The sequence below is a fragment of the Hippopotamus amphibius genome, chromosome X, assembly GCF_030028045.1.
Source record: "Hippopotamus amphibius kiboko isolate mHipAmp2 chromosome X, mHipAmp2.hap2, whole genome shotgun sequence".
NCBI lineage: Eukaryota > Metazoa > Chordata > Mammalia > Artiodactyla > Hippopotamidae > Hippopotamus > Hippopotamus amphibius.
Window position 1 is genome coordinate 87810798 of NC_080203.1, and position 19285 is coordinate 87830082.

The 19285-nt window shown below is 41.0% G+C and overlaps 1 protein-coding gene across 1 annotated transcript in view; it reads right to left on the bottom strand.

The window, feature by feature from the left end:
- Positions 1-1725: 1725 nt before the first annotated feature.
- NBDY (negative regulator of P-body association) overlaps positions 1726-19285 on the bottom strand; it is a 339446-nt gene continuing 321886 nt past the window's right edge. Inside the window, exon 8 of the mRNA XM_057719071.1 lies at positions 1726-1804. The gene's annotated coding sequence lies outside the window, so the exon portion shown is untranslated. The remainder of the gene's footprint in view (positions 1805-19285) is intronic.

The window sequence follows — 19285 nt, forward strand, 5'->3', positions numbered from 1 at the left end:
ACAAAACCAAGCAAAGAGCAAAAATCAAACACAGACAGACAAACAAAGAAACGAACAGATGAGCAAAACCCCAGGCAAGTAGTAACAGCAAAACTAGACAAAGAAAAGCAAACAAAAAAACAGCAAAGAAACACACACACACACAATAAGAAACAAAAACAAAAACAGAGAAAACAAAAATCAAGGGAAGAGCCAGACAAAAGAATCCCAAAACAAACTCAAACAATTAAAAACAAGGCTAACAAAAAAGATAAAAAAGAAAGAAAAACAGAATGTAAACTGTAGGTAAAAGCAAAGAAAACAAAACAAACAGAAAAACGATTAAAAAGATAAAAAAATAAGAACAAATAGAACAAAGGAAAAAGATAAAAAGAAAATAGAACAAAGGAGAGGAGAAAAACAAGGAAAAAACACAACAAAAAAGTAATGTAGAAATAGAAATATAAAATATGAGATATATTTAAAAATTAAAAAAGAAAAAATCTAAACTCAAAAAGAAACACAGACAATAAAAAACAGAATAAAACAAAACATAAAAATATTAATAATTGTAATCTCCTAGGGTCTCAGATCTCAGTGTCGTTGCCCCCACAGTGAGTCACAGCCACCCTCTGCCTCCACTGGAGGCCTTCCAAAATGTCTAGGTGAGTGTTTAGTCCCCCTGTGGGCATTTTAGGGGCATCTCAGTCTCTGACCTGGCCCACTCCTATGTGTACTAGTCCCCAAAGTCTACAGCTGCTGGAGCTAGACTGCTTTCAGTTGTGGGAACACTCATTGTCTATTAGGATATTCCATAGATGTATGGTTTACCAAGCCAATCACGGGGATTTAATCTTTGGTTTGTGCAACTGCACAGAAAGATTTTTTTTGTCTTCCTTAGTCACCCCACCCCTGGTGCTTAGGTGTGGTTTTAGCCCCACCTCCATTCTGAGGCTGCCCTGGAGCACTCAGGTCTGCCTCAGTGAGGACAGTGCACAGTAATGGCATGACTGCCTGGGTTGTGGGGGCCCTGGAGGTGACAGGTGTGTGGGAAAGCTGGCAGCCACAGGCATGAGAGATCCTGTCCTAGTGGGAGCCTAGTGGTAGCCAGCTTGAGAAGGCCAGCCCTGGTGGGGGCTTTTCCTAGCACCTGGCAGGGTATGGGGCTAGCACACAGGGAAACAGAGGCTGCAATTGTGGTTCCACCCCCTGCACATTACTCAACAGTGGGGCCTTGCTTCAGTGGGAATCTGGGTTTCCACCACAAGCATTCCTGGTTGTAGATTTCCTCCCTCCCATCCCCTCAGGCTGTCTCCTCACAGCCAACAGCAGTCCTTCCCCCGGGTTTACTCTCCATTCCCCACATTCCAGCTCTCAGCCCCCGTGTGCACCAGCAGACTTATGTCCCGGTCCAGGGCATGCAGGGCTGTGGCACAGACCATCTGTGTAGATCTCACTCTGTCCTGTCTGCCAGAGACCAGCTGTTTCACCCTCCTCTGACAGTCTCAGATGCTCCCTTTCTGTCCCAGCTGATTTCCCCATTGGTGACGAGGCTTCCCTTGATGCAGGGACCTCTCCTCTTCTTCTGTTCCCCACCAGGGGCACAGATCCCATCCCACTTCCTCTGCTCTTCTTTTTCCCTTTTTTCTTTCATCCTACCTGGTTATGCAGGGGTCTTTCTTGTCCTTTCCAGTGTCATGTTCTTCTGCTGGTGTTCAGCCAGTGTTCTGTGAGTGTTGTACCATCTGTAGATATACCCTTGATGCATCTGTGGAGAGAGATGAACTCCACATCCTCCTACTCCTCTGCCATCTTGGTTTTCACTCTGCAATGTGTAGAAATTTTAAATCATTATGTTTTGTACCCAAAACTAATGTTGTATGTCAATTATTTTTCAATTAAAAAAATGGGTTTATGGGGATTTCCCTGGTGGTCCAGGGGTTGGGATCCCACGCTTCTACTGAAGGGGGTGTGCATCTGATCCCTGGTCTGGGAACTAAGATCTTGCATACTGCGCAGAGGGGGGGAGGGGGGCAAAGGAAAAAATGAGTTTAGGGATATTCGCTACTCTTCAATTTTTTTGGATGAGTTTTGGAAGACTTTGGATTAATTTTTCTTTGTAATCTTGGTTGAATTCACCTTTTAAGCCTTCTGGTCCTGGGATTTTCTTTGTTGGGAGGGCTTTGATTACTTATTCAATCTCCTTACCTGTTATTTGTTCAGATTTTCTCTTTATTCCTAATTCAAACTTAGTAAATTTCTGTTTCCAGAAATTTACTCATTTCTTCTAGATGGTCCAATGTGTTGGAGTATAATTTTACATAGTACTTTCTCATGATCCTTTGTATTTCTGTGGCATTAGTTTTAATATCTCCTTTTTCATTTATTATCTTCTTGATTTGAGCTCTCTTTTCATTTTAAGTCTAGATACATGTTTGTCAATTTTGTTTACCTTTCAAAAAACAATTATTAACTTTGTTGATCTTTTTAAAAAATTTAATTAATTTATGTTTTCAATTTTAAGGGATACAATTGACAAATAATATTGTATTACTGTAAGGTATAAAATGTTGATCTTCTGTGTTGTGTTTCTATTCACTATTTCATTTATTTCTGCCCTGATCTTTATCTCCCTCCATCTGCTATCTTTGGGTGCAGTTTGTTCATCTTTTTTGTAGTTCCTTGAGATGTAAAGCTAGGTTGTTTATTCAAGATCTTTCTTCTTTCTTATTGTAAGCATTTATCACTATAAACTTTCCTCCCAGCACTGCTTTTGCTGTATCACATAAATTTTGGTATTTTCCCCATTTTCATTTGTTGCAAGGTATCTTTTTTGATTTTATCTTTAACCCATTGGAGTGTGTTGTTTGATTTCCACATATTTGTGAATTTTCCAGTTTCCTCCTGTTATTGATTTCTAGCTTCATAATACTGTGGTTGCAAAATATATTTGGTATGATACAATCTTTTTAAATTACTGAGAATTTTTTGTGATCTATCATATGATCTATTCTGGAGAATGTTTTATGTGCACTTGAGAAGAATATGTGTTCTGTTGCTATTGGCATGAATGTTCTTTATATGTCTGTTAGGTCCACTTCATCCAAAATGTAATGGGAGTCCAATGTTTTCTTATTGATTATCTGTCTGGGTGATCTATCCATTTTTGAAAGTGGGGTATTGATGTCCCCTACAAACATTGTGTAATAGCCTTCAGATCTATTAGTATTTCCTTAATATATTTAGCCTTTCTGATGTTGGGTACATATATATTTACAGCTTTTATATCCTTCTGATGAATTGCGCCTTATGATTAAATAATGATCCTCTTTGTCTCTTCTTAGTTTTTGGCTTTAAATCTACTTTGTCTGATATAAGCATAGCACAACATTTGTCTGGGATACATTTTTTTCTATCCCTTCACTTCAAGTCTATGTGTGCCCTTGGAGTGAGTCTCTTGTTGGCAAAATATACTTGGGTATGGTTTTTTAACCCATTCAATCTATGACTTTTGATCAGAACATTTAATCCATTTACATTTAAAGTAATTATTGACAAGTAACCCAGCACCACTGTCAAGCTTCCTCCAGTGGCAGCCACCAAAGCCAGTGCCATGGCAAGAGCAGAGAGAAGCCATGGTGGCAGCACCTCCTGGAGGAGCCTGGGGTGCCCAGCCCCATGGGAAAGCTTCAACTGCCTCCAGGCCCTGCCCATCATTAGCCACACAGTGTGGAGTGTTGCTCCAGGACCTTGCTTCAGACATTCCCATGGATTTCCATTCTGGATAGGTGAAGAGGAAGAGAAGAGCTCAAAGGAGCAGGAACAGCCAGAAGGAAGTAAGAGGGCAGAGAGAAGAAGCAAGAAGAACTACAATCTTGCAGCTTGCAGAATGGAAAGTTAAACATAATGAGACAGCAAAGGAGTATGTCCCAGATGAAGGAACAAGATAAAACCCCAGAATAACACCTAAGTGAAGTGGAGATAGGCAACCTGCCAGAAAAAGAATTCAGAATAATGATAGTGAAGAGGATCCAAGATCTTAGGAAAAGAATGGAGGCAAGGATCAAGAAGATTGCAAGAAATGTTTAACAAAGACCTAGAAGAACTAAAAAACAAACAAACAGGGATGAATTATACAATAGCTGAAATGAAAAATACACTAGAAGGGAAAAATAGCAGAATAACTGAGGCAGAAGAACAGATAAGTGACCTGGAAGACAAAATGATGTAAATCAGAGCTACAGAAAAAAATAAGAAAAAAAAAAACCGAAAAGAAATTAAGACAATCTAAGAGACCCCTAGGACAATGTTAAATGCACCAACATTTGTATTATAGGGGTCCCAAAAGGGGATGTGAGAAAGGACGTGAAAAAATATTTGAAGACATAATGGCTGAAAGCTTCCCCAACATGGGAAAGGAAACAGTCACCCAAGTCCAGGAAGCACAGAGAGTCTGAGGCAGGATAAACCCAAGGAGGAACACACAGAGACACATTTTAATCAAACTGACAAAACTTGAAGACAAACAAATATTAAAAGCAAGAAGGGTAAAGAAAGAAATAACTTACAAGGGAATTCCCATAGGTTGTCAGCTGATTTCTCTGCAGAAACTCTGCAGGCCAAAAGGGAGTGGCACAATATATTTAAAGCGATAAAAGGGAAGAACCTACAACCAACAATACTCTACCTAGCAAGCCTCTCATTCAGATTTGATGGAGAAATCAAAAGTTTTGCCAACAAGGAAAAGCTAAGAGAATTCAGCACCACCAGACCAGTTTTTCAACAAATGCCATAGGAACTTCTCTAAGTAGAAAAGAAAAGGCCACAACTAGAAACAGGAAAGTTACAAATGAAAAAGCTCACAAGTAAAGGCAAACATAAAATGAAAGTAGGAAACCATCTGCATACAAGTATGACAACAAAACCAGCAATTGTGACAAGACGAGAGCAGAAAGGCAAGATATTGGAAATGCATTTGAAATTAAAAGATTCGGAACTTAGAAAAATCTTGTTTATATATAGAATGCTATATCAAAACCTCATGGTAACTGCAAAAAGAAAATCTACAATAGATACACAAAAGAAAAAGGAATCCAAACACAACACTAAAGTTAGTCATCAGCTACATGTAAAAGAATAAAATTAAAACACACCATAATATCATAGACAAAAATAAACTCAAAATGCATTAAAGACCTAAACATAAGGCCAGACACTATAAAACTCTGAGAGGAAAACAGGTAGAACACTCAATGACATAAATCATAGCAAGATCCTTTTTGACTCACCTTCTAGAGTAGTGGAAATGGAAAACAAAAATAAACAAATAGGACCTAATGAAACTTAAAGCTTTTGCACAGCAGAGGAAACCATAAACAAGCCAAAAAGACAACCCTCAGAATGGGAGAAAATATGTGCCAACAAAGCAACTGACAAAGGATTAATCTCTAAGATATGCAAGCAGATCATGCAGCCAATATGAGAAAAGCAAACAACCCCATCCAAAAATGGGCAGAAGACCTAAATAGACATTTCTCCAAAGAAGACATGCAGATGGCCAACAAACCCATAAAAAAGAGGCTCAACATCACTATGCATTAGAGAAATGTAAATCAAAACCACAATGAGGTATCAACTCACACAAGTCAGAACAGCCATCATCAAAAAATCTAGGAACAATAAATGCTGGAGAGGCTGTGGAGAAAAGGGAACCCTCCTGCACTGTGGGTGGGAATGTAACTTGATACAGCCACTATGGAAAACAGTATGCAGGTTCATTAAAAAACTAAAAATAAAACTAACATATGACCCAGCAATCCCACTACTGAGCATATACCCTGAGAAAACCATAATTCAAAAAGAAACATGCACCACAATGTTCATTGCAGCACTATTTACAATAGCCAGGACATGGAAGCAATGTAAATATCCATTGACAGACAATAAAGAAGATGTGGCACATATATAGAATGGACTATTACTTAGCCTTAGAAAGGAACGAAATTGAGCTATTTGTAGTGAGGTGGATGGACCGAGAGTCTGTCATGCAGAGTGACGTAAGTCAGAATGAAAAAACAAATACTGTATACTAACGCACATATATGGAATCTAGAAAAAGGGCCCTAGTGACAGGGCAAGAATAAAGATGCAGTATTAGAGAATGGACTTGAGGACATGGGGGGGGGAGGGGAAGCTGGGACGAAGTGAGAGGGTAGCAATGACATACGTACACTGCCAAATGTAAAATGGATGGCTAGTGGGAAGTTGCTGCACAGCACAGGGAGTTCAACTCCCTGCTTGGCGATGACCTAGAGGGGTGGGATATGGAGGGTGGGAGTTAGGCTCAACAGGGAGGGGATATGGGGATACATGTTTATATACATATATATACACATATACGTGTGTGTGTGTGTGTGTGTGTGTGTGTGTGTATACACTTGATTCACTTTGTTGTATAGCAGAAACTAACACAACATTGTAAAGCAGGCATACTCCAATAAAGATCTGAAAAGAGAAATAAAAAATAAAGTTAGTCACCAATTCATATGAGAAGAGAACAAAAGAGGAAGGGAAGAAATAAGACCTACAAAAACAAATCCTAAGAAACTAACAAAATGGCAATAAAAACATACATACTGACAATTACCTTAAATGTAAACAGATTAAATGCTCCAACCAAAAGACACAGACTGACTCAATGGATACAAAAATAAGACCTGTATATACGTTGTCTATGAGAGACCCACTTCAGATCTAGGGACACATACAGACTGGAACTTAAGGGATGGAAAAAGATATTCCATGCAAATGGAAATCAAAAGAAAGCTGGAATAGCAATATTCGTATCAGACAAAATAGACTTTAAAATAGACTGTTGAAAGAAACAAAGAAGGACGCTACATAACAATCAAGGGATCAATCCATGAAGAAAATATAATCGTAAATATATATGCATCCAACATAGGAGCACCTGAATATATAAGGAAATACTAACAGCCATAAAGGGAGAAACTGACAGTAACATAATAATAGTGGGGGACTTTAGCACCCCACTTTCATCAATGGCCAGATCATCCATACAGAAAATTAACAAGGAAACACAGCCCTTAAATGACACGTTAGACCAGGTGGACTTAACTGATATCTAAAAGATAGCTAAAAGATCTAAAGGCAACAGAAAACACATTCTTTTCAAGTGCACATGGAATATTCTCCAGGATTGATCACATGATGGGCCATAAAGCAAGCCTCAGTTAATTTAAGAAAATTGAAATCACATCAAGCGTCTTTTCAGCCCACAATGCTATAAGATTAGAAATCATCTGCAAGAAAATAATTATAAAAAACACAAACACTTGGAGGCTCAAGAGTAATTTACTAAACATCCAGTGGATCACTGATGAAATCAAAGAGGAAGTTGAAAAAATACCTCGTGAGAAATGAAAATAAAAGCACAACAATCCAAAACCTATCAAACATAGAAAAAGCAGTTCTAAGAGGGAAGATTATAGCAATGCATTCTTACCTCAGGAAATAAGAAAAATCACCAGTAAATCTTGTTTCTCTAGTTGCTTTAGAACTAGAAAAGAAGCACAAACAAAACCCAAAGTGAGCAGAAGGAAAGAAATCATAAAGAACAGAGCAGTAATAAATGAAAAAGAAATGAAGGAAACAATAGAAAAGATCAATGAAACTAAAAGCTGGTTCTTTGAAAAGATAAACAAAACTGACAAAGCTTTAGCTGGACTCATCAAGAAAAATAAGGAGAGGGCTCAAATCAGTAAAATTAGAAATGAAAAAGGAGAAGTTACAATGGACACCACAGACCTACGAAAGATTACAAGAAACTACTACAAGCAACTATAGGGCAATAAAATGGACAACCTGAAAGAAATGGGCAAATTCTTAGAAAGGTACAATCTCCCAAGACTGAACCAAGAAGAAAAAGAAAATATGAACAGGCCACTCACAAAACTGAAACTGGAACTGTGATTTTAAAAAAATCCCAAGAAACAAAAGATGGCTTGACAGGAGAATTCTATCAAACATTTAGAGAAGAGTTCACCTCTATCCTCCTGAAACTCTTCCAAAAATTGCAGAGGATCGAATACTCCCAAACTCATTCTATGAGGGCACCTTCACCCTGATACCTAAACCAGACAAAGATATCACACACACAAAAAAAATATTACAGGCCTATATCACTGATGAACATAGATGCAAAAATTCTCAATGAAATATTGGCAAACAGAATGCAACATTATTAAATAGCTGCAAATCAATCAGTGTGAAACACCACATCAACAAATTGAAGAATAAAAACAGTACAATCATCTCCATAGATACAGAAAAAGCTTTTGACAAAATTCAACACCCATTTATGATAAAAAAAACACTCCAGAATGAGAGCATACATCAACATAGTAAAGGCCATATAGGACAAACCCACAGCAAACATCATTCTCAATGGTGAAAAACTGAAAGCATTTTCTCTATGATCAGGAAAAAGACAAGGATATCCACTATCACCACTATTATTCCACATGGTTTTGGAGGTCCTAGCCACAGGAATCAGAGAAGAAAATGAAATAAAAGGAAGCCAAGTTGGAAAAGAAGAAGTAAGACTGTCACTGTTTGCAGACGTCATGATACTATACATAGAAAATGCTACCAGAAAACTACTAGAGCTCATCAAAGAATAGGGAAAAGTTGCAGGATACAAAATTAATGCACAGAAATCTCTTGCATTCCTATACACTAACAACAAAAAATCTGAAATAGAAATCAAGGAAACAATCCCACTTACCATCACATCAAAAAGAATAAAATACCCAGGAATAAACCTACCTAAGGAGGCAAAAGACCTATTCTCAGAAAACCATAAGATACTAATGAAAGTTACCAAAGATGAGACAAAGGCGGAGACATATGCCATGTTCTTGGGTTGGAAGAATCAATATTGTCAAAATGACTATACTACCCAAGGCAATGTATAAATTCTATGTAATCCCTATCAAAGTAACAATGGCATTTTCACAGAGCTAGAAGAAAACAATCTTAAAATTCATATGGAGAGACAAAAGACCCAGAATAGCCAAAGCAACCTTGAGAAAGAAAATCAGAGATGGAGGAATCAGGCTCCCTGACTTCAGACTGTGCTACTGATAGGAAAATGATGGGAATAAGATAAGCTTAAGCAAGAAGAGACACCCAATTAGGAGAATTTATGGGCCTGTTGTATACATCTCAAGTATCTCAGAATCCTCTTAATCACATAAACGCACAAACTGAACTGGAGTGATGCTTAACAGGTGCAGGGAGGCGTTCACTAAATTTTAAAACTCTTACTTTAAATCTCTTTTCTGTTTATCTAAATGTTTGTGAAATTGCAAGGAGACGTTCTAAATCTTGTGAGCTAATTAACGCTTCTTTTTAGGGTATATAAGACACACATGTACACCCCCTTGGGGGTCTCTCCACCCCCTTCTGGTGTCTGTGCCAGAAGCTATTGTACTCTCTCTCTAACTGCTCTCTAATAAACTGTTGCTTTTTACTTAAACCTGAGCAACGACTTGTTATTGACCCTGAGGAGAAATTTGTTTCTTCCGGAGATCACGAATCCATTCCCCTAGACGGATCTCACGGACTTCATTTTGGGGGCTCATCCAGGATAGACGACAAGGTAAGCCTGCTCAGGTTTTTCTAAATTCTATCTTTCTAAATTCTATCTCTTTTTCTGCTTGCTACGGAGTGCATGTGTGAGAGAGTGAGTGTCCCGCTTCGCAGTTCCGTGAATGACTTCATATGGCTAAGGGCAGCCCAAAAGGGGTCCCGTCGGGGGTTTATACCAAACTGCCAAAGCTAAGAAGCATTCTTTGTCTCCAAGAAGGGCGGCTGGAATGGGACAAGCGAGTGTGGGGTCCTAATCTGTGATTCCGTGGGTGACTTCATACAGCTAAAGGCAGCCCGAAAGGGGTCCTGTTGGGGGGTTATACTGAACCTGCCATATGCTAAGAGGCACTCTAAGCTCCCATGAGGGACATGGCCAGAGAAGGACAAGGCGTTTGAACGTCTTAGACTTTCATTTTCTGTTTCCATCTTTCCGTTTTCCTAGCCTTTTGAACTGTTCTCAACAACTTGGGGTCCTCTAAAGACTACTCTCACTTTAAGAATATGCAAAGCACAAGGTGTCTGTTTTCCTTGTTGTTACTGCCTCTTTTTATTGCACCCAACTTCAAAGCGACATTCCTGCGGAACAAGGCCTTTGCCTCAAAGGCATAGAAATCTCCATTTGAATTGCTTCTTAATCCACTGTCAGGAAAAACATGTTAAAGAGTCAGGAGCCTATACACTAACAACAGAAGAGCAGAAAGAGAAATTAAGGAAACTCTCCCATTCACCATTGCAACCAAAAGAATAAAATACCTAGGAATAAACCTGCCTAAGGAGGCAAAAGATCTGTATGCAGAAAACTGTAAGACATTGATGAAAGAAATCAAAGATGACACAAACAGATGGAGGGACATACCATGTTCTTGGATTGGAAGAATCAACATCGTGAAAATGACTGTACTACCCAAAGCAATGTACAGATTCAATGCAATCCCGATCAAATTACCAATGGCATTTTTCACAGAACTAGAGCAAGAAATCTTATGATTTGTATGGAAATGCAAAAGACCCCGAATAGCCAAAGCAATCTTGAGAAGGAAAAATGGAGTTGGTGGAATTAGGCTTCCTGACTTCAAACTATATTACAAGGCCATAGTGATCAAGACAGTATGGTACTGGCACAAAAATAGAAAGGAAGACCAATGGAATAGACTAGAGAACTCAGAAGTAAGCCCAAACACATATGGGCGCCTTATCTTTGGCAAAGGAGGCACGAGTATACAATGGAAAAAAGACAGCCTCTTCAATAAGTGGTGCTGGGACAATTGGACAGCAACATGTAAAAGAATGAAATTAGAACACTTCCTAACACCATACCCAAAAATCAACTCCAAATGGATTAAAGACCTACATGTAAGGCCAGACACTATAAAACTCCTAGAGGAAAACCTAGGCAGAACACTCTATGACATACATCAAAGCAAGATCCTTTTTGACCCACCTCCTAGAATCATGGAAATAAAATCAAGAATAAACAAATGGGACCTCATGAAACTTAAAAGCTTTTGCACAGCAAAAGAAACCGTAAACAAGACTAGAAGGCAACCCTCAGAATGGGAAAAAATAATTGCCTATGAAACAATGGACAAAGGATTAACCTCCAAAATATACAAGCAGCTCATGCAGCTTCATACTAAAAAAGCAAATAACCCAATCCACAAATGGGCAGAAGACCTAAATAGACATTTCTCCTAAGAAGACATACAGATGGCCAACAAACACATGAAAAGATGCTCCACATCACTAATCATCAGAGAAATGCAAGTCAAAGCCACAATGAGGTATCACCTCACACCAGTCAGAATGGCCATCATCACAAAATCTGGAAACAACAAATGTTGGAGAGGGTGTGGAGAAAAGGGAACTCTCCTGCACTGTTGGTGGGACTGTAAGTTGGTACAGCCACTATGGAAAACAATTTGGAGGTTCCTTAAAAACCTACAAATAGAACTACCATGTGATCCAGTCATCCCACTCCTGGGCATATACCCAAAGAAAACCATAATCCCAAAAGAAACTTGTACCATAATGTTTATTGCAGCCCTTTTTACAATAGCCAGGACATGGAAGCAACCGAAATGCCCACCAACAAATGAATGGATAAAGAAGATGTGGCATATATATACAATGGAATATTACTCAGCTATAAAAAGGGATGAGATGGAGCTATATGTCATGAGGTGGATAGACCTAGAGTCTGTCATACAGAGTGAAGTAATTCAGAAAGAGAAAGACAAATATTGTATGCTAACTCACATATACAGAATCTAAGAATGGTACTGATGAACTCAGTGACAAGAACAAGGACGCAGATACAGAGAATGGACTGGAGAACTCGAGGTTTGGGAGGGGGCGGGGGCTGAAGGGGAAGCTGAGACGAAGCGAGAGAGTAGCACAGACATATATATACTACCAACTGTAAAATAGATAGCCAGTGGGAAGTTGTTGTATAACAAAGGGAGTCCAACTCGAGGATGGAAGATGCCTTAGAGGACTGGGGCGGGGAGGATGGAGGGGACTCGAGGCGGGGGGAGTCAAGGAAGGGAGGGAATACGAGGATATGTGTATAAAAACAGATGATTGAACTTGGTGTACCCCCCAAAAAATAATAAATTAATTAAAAAAAAAAGAGTCAGGAGGAGCATTGGCTCCTGGCCTGGCTCTCAGGTTAGGTATTACACTTTTCGGCAGCTAGTTGCCGAGCCTGGCCGAGAAGGGAGTGCTCTCTCCAGTGGCTGTGTCTGGAGACTTTACGGATAGAAGCTCTCCTAACCTGTATGAATTTCCTTAAGACTCAGCAGGGAAGTTTCTGGGCAGATGGGAAATGTAATGGAATAGTTCCTCTGATGTCTTTAGCAAATAGTGGACCACCTTACACTCTCAGGAAGTTAACCAGACTATTAACGCTATATGCCTACTGTGACATTTGCTGTTTGGGAATAAATGCTTTTGGGGGATTGGAGGGGGATCCTGACTGCCCCCCTCCTCTTTGGCCATCTATATATCATTTCTTTAGCTACCATTTAACATGGTGTGCAAATACCTGGACAAAGCACTATGGATTTACTAATAGGCCAGTTCAGGTATATTCTTCCCATAACAGCTTTTCCTTTTCCCTCTCGAGAATTCCTGAGATGTATCGGGTGTTTTTCCTCCAAGAACTGGCACGGAGGGCGTTTCACAGAACTACTCTTCTACACCCTGGGTGGCACATTAGGCGATGAGGCAGTCCTATAAAGGTTTTAATGGTGAGAAACTGGCAATGTGTTTGGGATAAGTCCGGATCCATTTCCAACTTATCTCCATCTTCACTTGTGAGAGGGACAAGTGAAGATGAGGAGGGACCTGCGTCAGTAAGGGGCAGGATAAGTCCAACCGGGGGAGAAGCTCATGGTGGAAGTCTGCCTCCACCCCATCGCTAGTGCATTCTCTCTTGAGAGAACTGGCCCCGCACCCAGGGCCTGGGCGATGGCAGTGGCAGTGGGCATGGTGCTGGACGCTATGCCATGTCTATTGTTTTAAAGATGGGAGCTTCACAAAGTCCCAGCTCTACTCCTCTGGATTGCCTCCTGAAGAATTGGGACCAGTTTGACCCACAAGGTTTAAGAAAGGAATGCCTGATTTTCTTTTGCAATACTGCCTGGCCTCTTTATCCTTTGGGAAATGGTGAACCCTGGCCACAGGGCGGGATGCTTAATTATAATACAATCTTTCAACTTGATTTATTCTGTAGAAGACAAGGGAAATGGGTAGAAGTTCCTTATGTGGTGCTGTTCTTTTCTTTGAGAGAGGGACCTGAAATGTGCACCAGGGATAATCTTATGGTGATGGCTCCCCCTCGCCCCATTCCATTGCCTCCATATTCTGCTTCTCCCGAGGGAACCGAACATGTGTCTCAATTGCCCCCGGTCCCCTCGGAGGCAAAACCTGATCCAGAAAGGGTTAAGGATTTGTCTGACAAGGCTCCTTCTAAGCCTGAGCCTCAGAAGATGATGCCCCTTCAAGAGGTGGCAAACGGGGAGTTTGGACCTACTAAAATCCAAAAGCCTTTCTCCTATCAGGAGGCTCAGAGAATAAAAGGAGACCTGGGGGATTACTTGGAAGACCCTGAGAGGTATTTATAAACCTTTCAGACTCTTAGTCATCTGTATGATCTGACCTGGAAAGACACAATGATGCTATTGAGTCAAACTCTGACTCGAGACTCCCTAGACAAGGTTTTATCTGAAGCCCAAAAGTGTGGCGATGAATGGTATGAGTCAAGTGCAAGGGGGAAGCCTGAGGAAGAAAGTAAGCTGCTTCTTATTGGAATACAAGCAGTTCCCCTGACTGAACCTGATTGGAACTTTGATACTGAGAGAGGTGAATGGTTTAGAAACCATTTTATGACACGCATTCTAGTGGGGTTGCAAAAAGCTAGGGCTAAACCCCTTAATTACTCTAAATTGGCAGATGTTGAACAGGAAGAGAGGGAGTCTCTGGGCAGGTTTCTGGAAAGGCTGAGAGAAGCCCTACAAAAATTCACTGATTTGGACCCTGAAAGCCCTGAGGGCAGAACTATTTTGAGAGATAAATTCCTCACTCAATCAGCACCAGATATTTGAAGGAAAATTCAAAAGCATGCTTTTGAATCAGACCGGTCTTTAGATAGACTGTTACAATTGGCTCAACCGGTCTATTATGGTCGAGACGAAAAGGAGGAAAAATGTAAACAAAGGAGAACAAAGGAGAGAGCAGAAGCCTTAGCGATGGCAGTCCAGGATGCAATGAGACCATCCCGAGGGGGTTCCTTGCATCAGGGCGTCCTTGGTAAGGCACCGACCTGCTTTCTGTGTGGACATGAGGGGCACTTCAGGCAAGAGTGTCCCCGGGCTGTAAAGCCGCCCCCGGCTCCTTGTCCTATCTGCAAGGGGCTGCACTGGAAGAGGAACTGCCCCGAGGGGCAAAAGTCCCAGGGATCAGACCTCTCTGAGGTTTGAGACTGACAGGGCCCAGGGGTCCCCACACAGGCCCCTGTCATGATTACATCTGAGGAATCCCGGGTTCAAGTAACAGTGGGCAGCCAATCTGTTGACTTCTTATTAGATACTGGGACAACTTCCTCCATTCTCCCTGAGACCTCTGGTCCACTTTTTTTCCCATTCTGCGACTGTAAGAGGGCTGTCTGGTAAGAACAAACGGTATTATTTTAGCGAGCCTTTAAGCTGTAATTGGGATTCTGTTCTTTTTTTCTCATGCCTTTCTGATAGTGCCTGAGACTCCTTCTCCCCTATTGGGATGGGACATATTAATGAAAGTGCAGGCATCAATACATCTGGATGTCGAGGCTTCTGCTCCTCGGTGTCTACCTCTGGTAGAAGCACAAGTAGATCTGAGGTATGGGCTGAAGGAGGAAAGATTGGGAAAGCTAGATATGCTAAACCTGTGGTAATCAAACTTAAAGACTCTAGTGTCTTTCCCCATCAAAAACAATATCCTTTAAGGCCAGAAGTTAAAGAAGGATTAAAGCCTATTATAGAAAATTTAAAGCAACAGGGACCATTGATACCTTGCAACAGTCCCTGTAATACTCCAATTTTGGGAATTAAGAAGCCTAATAATGGTCAGTGGTGTTTGGTGCAGGATTTGAGAATTATTAATGAGGCTGTAATTCCTTTGCATCCTGTAGTTCCTAACCCCTATACCTTGCTCTTAGATATACCGGAAAGTGCAGCCTGGTTTACTGTTTTGGATTTAAAAGATGCTTTCTTTTGTATTCCACTGGAGGCTGAGAGCCAATTTCTGTTTGCCTTTGAAGATCCTACCCAACCAGCTGTTCAACTTACGTGGACAGTGCTGCCCCAAGGCTTTCGAGATAGCCCTCATTTATTTGGGCAGGCTTTGTATCAAGATTTACAAAGGTTCTCAGACCCCAGAGCAGTTGTTTTACAATATGTGGATGACATTCTGGTTTGTTCAGATACTGAGGAACGCTGCTCAAATATCACTGAGGATTTATTAAATTTCCTGGCAGACTGTGGCTATCGGGTATCAAGAGCCAAGGCTCAACTATGTAAATCATCTGTTAAGTACTTGGGTCTTATAATTTCTCAAGGCTCAAAGGCTTTAGGGCCAGAGAGGATTGAGCCAATTCTAAAGCACCCTTTGCCTGCCACTTTAAGACAGTTGCGAGGATTCTTGCGTCTCACTGGCTATTGTAGAATCTGGATACCTAGCTATGGGGAATTAGCTAAGCCTCTATATCAGCTTTTGACTGACACCCATGAGGCTAACAGAGATCGGGTACTGTGGACACCTGAGGCTAAAAAAGCTTTTAAAGTTCTTCAGCAAGCCTTGGCACAGGCACCGGCCCTTAGCCTCCCGACTGGTCAGGAATTTAATCTGTATGTTACTGAAATAAAAGGAATGGCATTGGGAGTCGTGACCCAACCTAAGGGCCCCCAACAGCAACCGATGGCTTATTTAAGCAAGGCTTTAGATGTAGTAGCCCAGGGATGGCCCCATTGTCTAAAAGTGGTAGCCGCTATTTTTTTTGCTTGTACCTGAAGCTCTTAAATTCACTAGTGGCCGGAATTTAACTGTTCTTACCCCTCATAATGTGTCTGGACTTCTCAATTCTAAAAGTAACCTCTGGATGTCTAATAATCATCTCCTTAATATCAGTCTTTATTGCTAGAAAGACCAGTCACTCAATTCAAGGTATGTAAAGTTTTAAATCCTGCTACATTTTTGCCAGAGGAAATGACTGATGCACCAACTCATGACTGTGTCCAGATTTTGTCACTCAATTACACCACTAGGGCAGACCTAAAGGACTCTCCTATACATAACTCGAAGATTCTCTGTTTACTGATGGAAGTTCTTTTATACAAGGGGGAGTAAGAAAAGCGGGATATGCAGTAGTGACCACCGACAGACAGATATTAGAGGCCCATCGTCTCCCCTCTGGAACTAGCGCTCAGCTGGCAGAACTAATTGCTCTAACTCGCACCCTTGAGCTGAGTAAAGGAAAGGGGGTTAATATATACACAGATTCTAAATATGCATATTTGGTGCTACGTGCACATGCTGCCACTTGGAGGGAGAGACAATTTAAGACAGCTACAGGAGGCTCTATTAAATATTTATCTGAAATACAGAAGATGTTAGAAGCTGCTCATTTGCCAAAAGAGGTTGTGGTCATACACTGCCAAGGCCATCGAAAAGATGAGACTTCGGTAGCTGTGGGAAATCAATTTGCAGTTTCTCAGGCTCCTAAAGCTGCCTTTCTTGAACATGTTCCCTCACAAGTTCCTTTAATATGGACTGGCCCCCCTGCTGAGGTAAAACCTCAGTATTCTGAAAAAGAACTAACTCATTACCAGCAAAAAGGAACTAAAACAATAGGTGGCTACAAACAGAGGATGGCAAACTAGTGCTTCCATGAAATAGCCAATGGAAAATTTTAAAAACCTTACATCAAACCCATCATTTGGGTGTGGAGGGAACTTACCAATTAGCTGCTAAAGTATTTGATGGGAAACAAATATTTAAGGAAATAAAGAATATAGTGAGACAATGTGAGATTTGTCAAAAGAATAATCCAAAAACCGGACGGCTGGCTTTTCCAGGGCTACAGCGGCAGGGTCGCTTTCCTGGTGAGGATTGGGAAATTGACTTTACCCATATGCCTAAGGCAGGAGGTTTTTCTTGTCTACTAGCGTGGGTTGACACTTTTACCGGATGGGTGGAAGCTTTTCCCTGCAGGACTGAACAAGCCAAGGAAGTAACAAAAACCTTGCTTCAGGAAATAATTCCCAGGTTTGGGTTGCCTCGAAGTCTTCACAGTGACAATGGGTCTGCCTTTAAGGCAGCAGTAACCCAGGGAGTATCTAAGGCTTTAGGGATAGAATATCATACCCGTTGTGCCTGGAGACCTCAGTCCTCGGGGAAAGTAGAAAAAATGAATATCATAAAGTGGCATTTACCCAAGCTGACACAGGAGACTCAGGAAAATTGGGTAAAATTACTCCCAATTTCCTTTACTGAGGGTTAGAACTTCTCCTGGAGAAGCAGGTCTGTCTCCATATGAATGCCTGTATGGTCGTCCTTTTCTTAAAACTGGCATTACAGTCGATTTTGAGACTTTAGAATTGACTCATTATGTGACTCAATTGTCTGCCTTTCAGCAAGCCTTATGTGATTTAAAGACACCTACTCTGGAAGCTGGCTCTAACCAACCTCCTTTGAGCCTGGAACAGAGGTGTTAGTAAAAACTTTACCTTCCGGAGGTCCCTCTCTTGAGCCACTTTGGGAGGGACACTTTCTGGTAATTCTTTCCTCTCCCACGGCAGTAAAAGTGCCTGGGACTGATTCCTGGATTCATCATACGAGAGTAAAGAAATGGATTCCATCAGATGTTACAGATTCAACCTAATGTTTCCAGAACCATGTGTTTCTTTTGTCTTACAGGATGATTATTACATTTCTACTATTCTGGATGATTACTTCATCTTTGCCTGTCCCTCATGTTGACCCTCAAGACAATGTGTTTCTCTCCTGGGCCCCGTCCTATGCAGCTTTCCACAATCGATCCAATTGCTGGATATGTGGAGCATTGCCCTTATCTTCTGGCTCTGGACTGCCGTGATGGGTTTCACCACTTCAAGGAAGTGACTTATAAGAATTATGCCTCTTTCTTCAATGAGAAAAACTTCAAGTGATCAATGTAAACATGACTTTGTTTTCTTGGTGTCAGTTTCCTGGTGGGGGACATAATCTTTTCTTTGATTTCAAATATACCCAAGACCTGCTATTTCAAAATTTTATTAAGGGCAGGGAAAATAACCAAACCCAGTTGGGTACCAGGTTTTCTGATCGATATTACCAAATTTGGGACGTGGGTATGTGGATAACTCCAGAAAAGGGCCGTTTAATTCAACCTGCTGCTGTTTGCTGGGAACAAAGCAGGCAGTACATTGGCTATCAGAACCAGCATATACCCCAGAAAGACTTAAAGTCCATGGGATATTTGCCTCCAAACCAATGTACTCTTACTTTCAATGTAACATAAAACCCTGATGTCACTACAGTATGGCCCGGCACTGATTGGAAATACAACCATGGCTTGAGATGGGTGCCTCCAAATGGAACACAGTGGGTATGTGGGACAAATCTATGGCCTTGGTTGTCCCTGGGTTGGGTGGGCCATTGTACTTTGGGCCTAGCTTTTGCCCAAGGCAACATTTTAACTGAATTGCCAGCAACTCCTACTAACATGCTAAATCTACGGACCCACTGGACTCGTTCCATATTTCATTGGTATGATTATCTAGCTGCTGTATTTGTACCATCCTTGGGAGCCACTGACATAATGATCAAGGTGGAGGCTCTAACAAATTTCACTCGGCAAACCATCAATGACAGCCTAAAAGCCATAAAAGCTCTCAATACTGAACAAATTCAAATGAGAAAGGTGGTGTTACAAAATAGAATGGCTTTAGACATATTAACAGCAGCTCAGGAGGGTGCTTGTGCCATTATTCATACTGAAGTTTGCACATACATCCCTGATGAAAGCCTTAATGTCACTCATTATGTAGATCACATGAGCCAAATGATAAATTCCCTAGACTCTCTGGACGAGTCCCTGTGG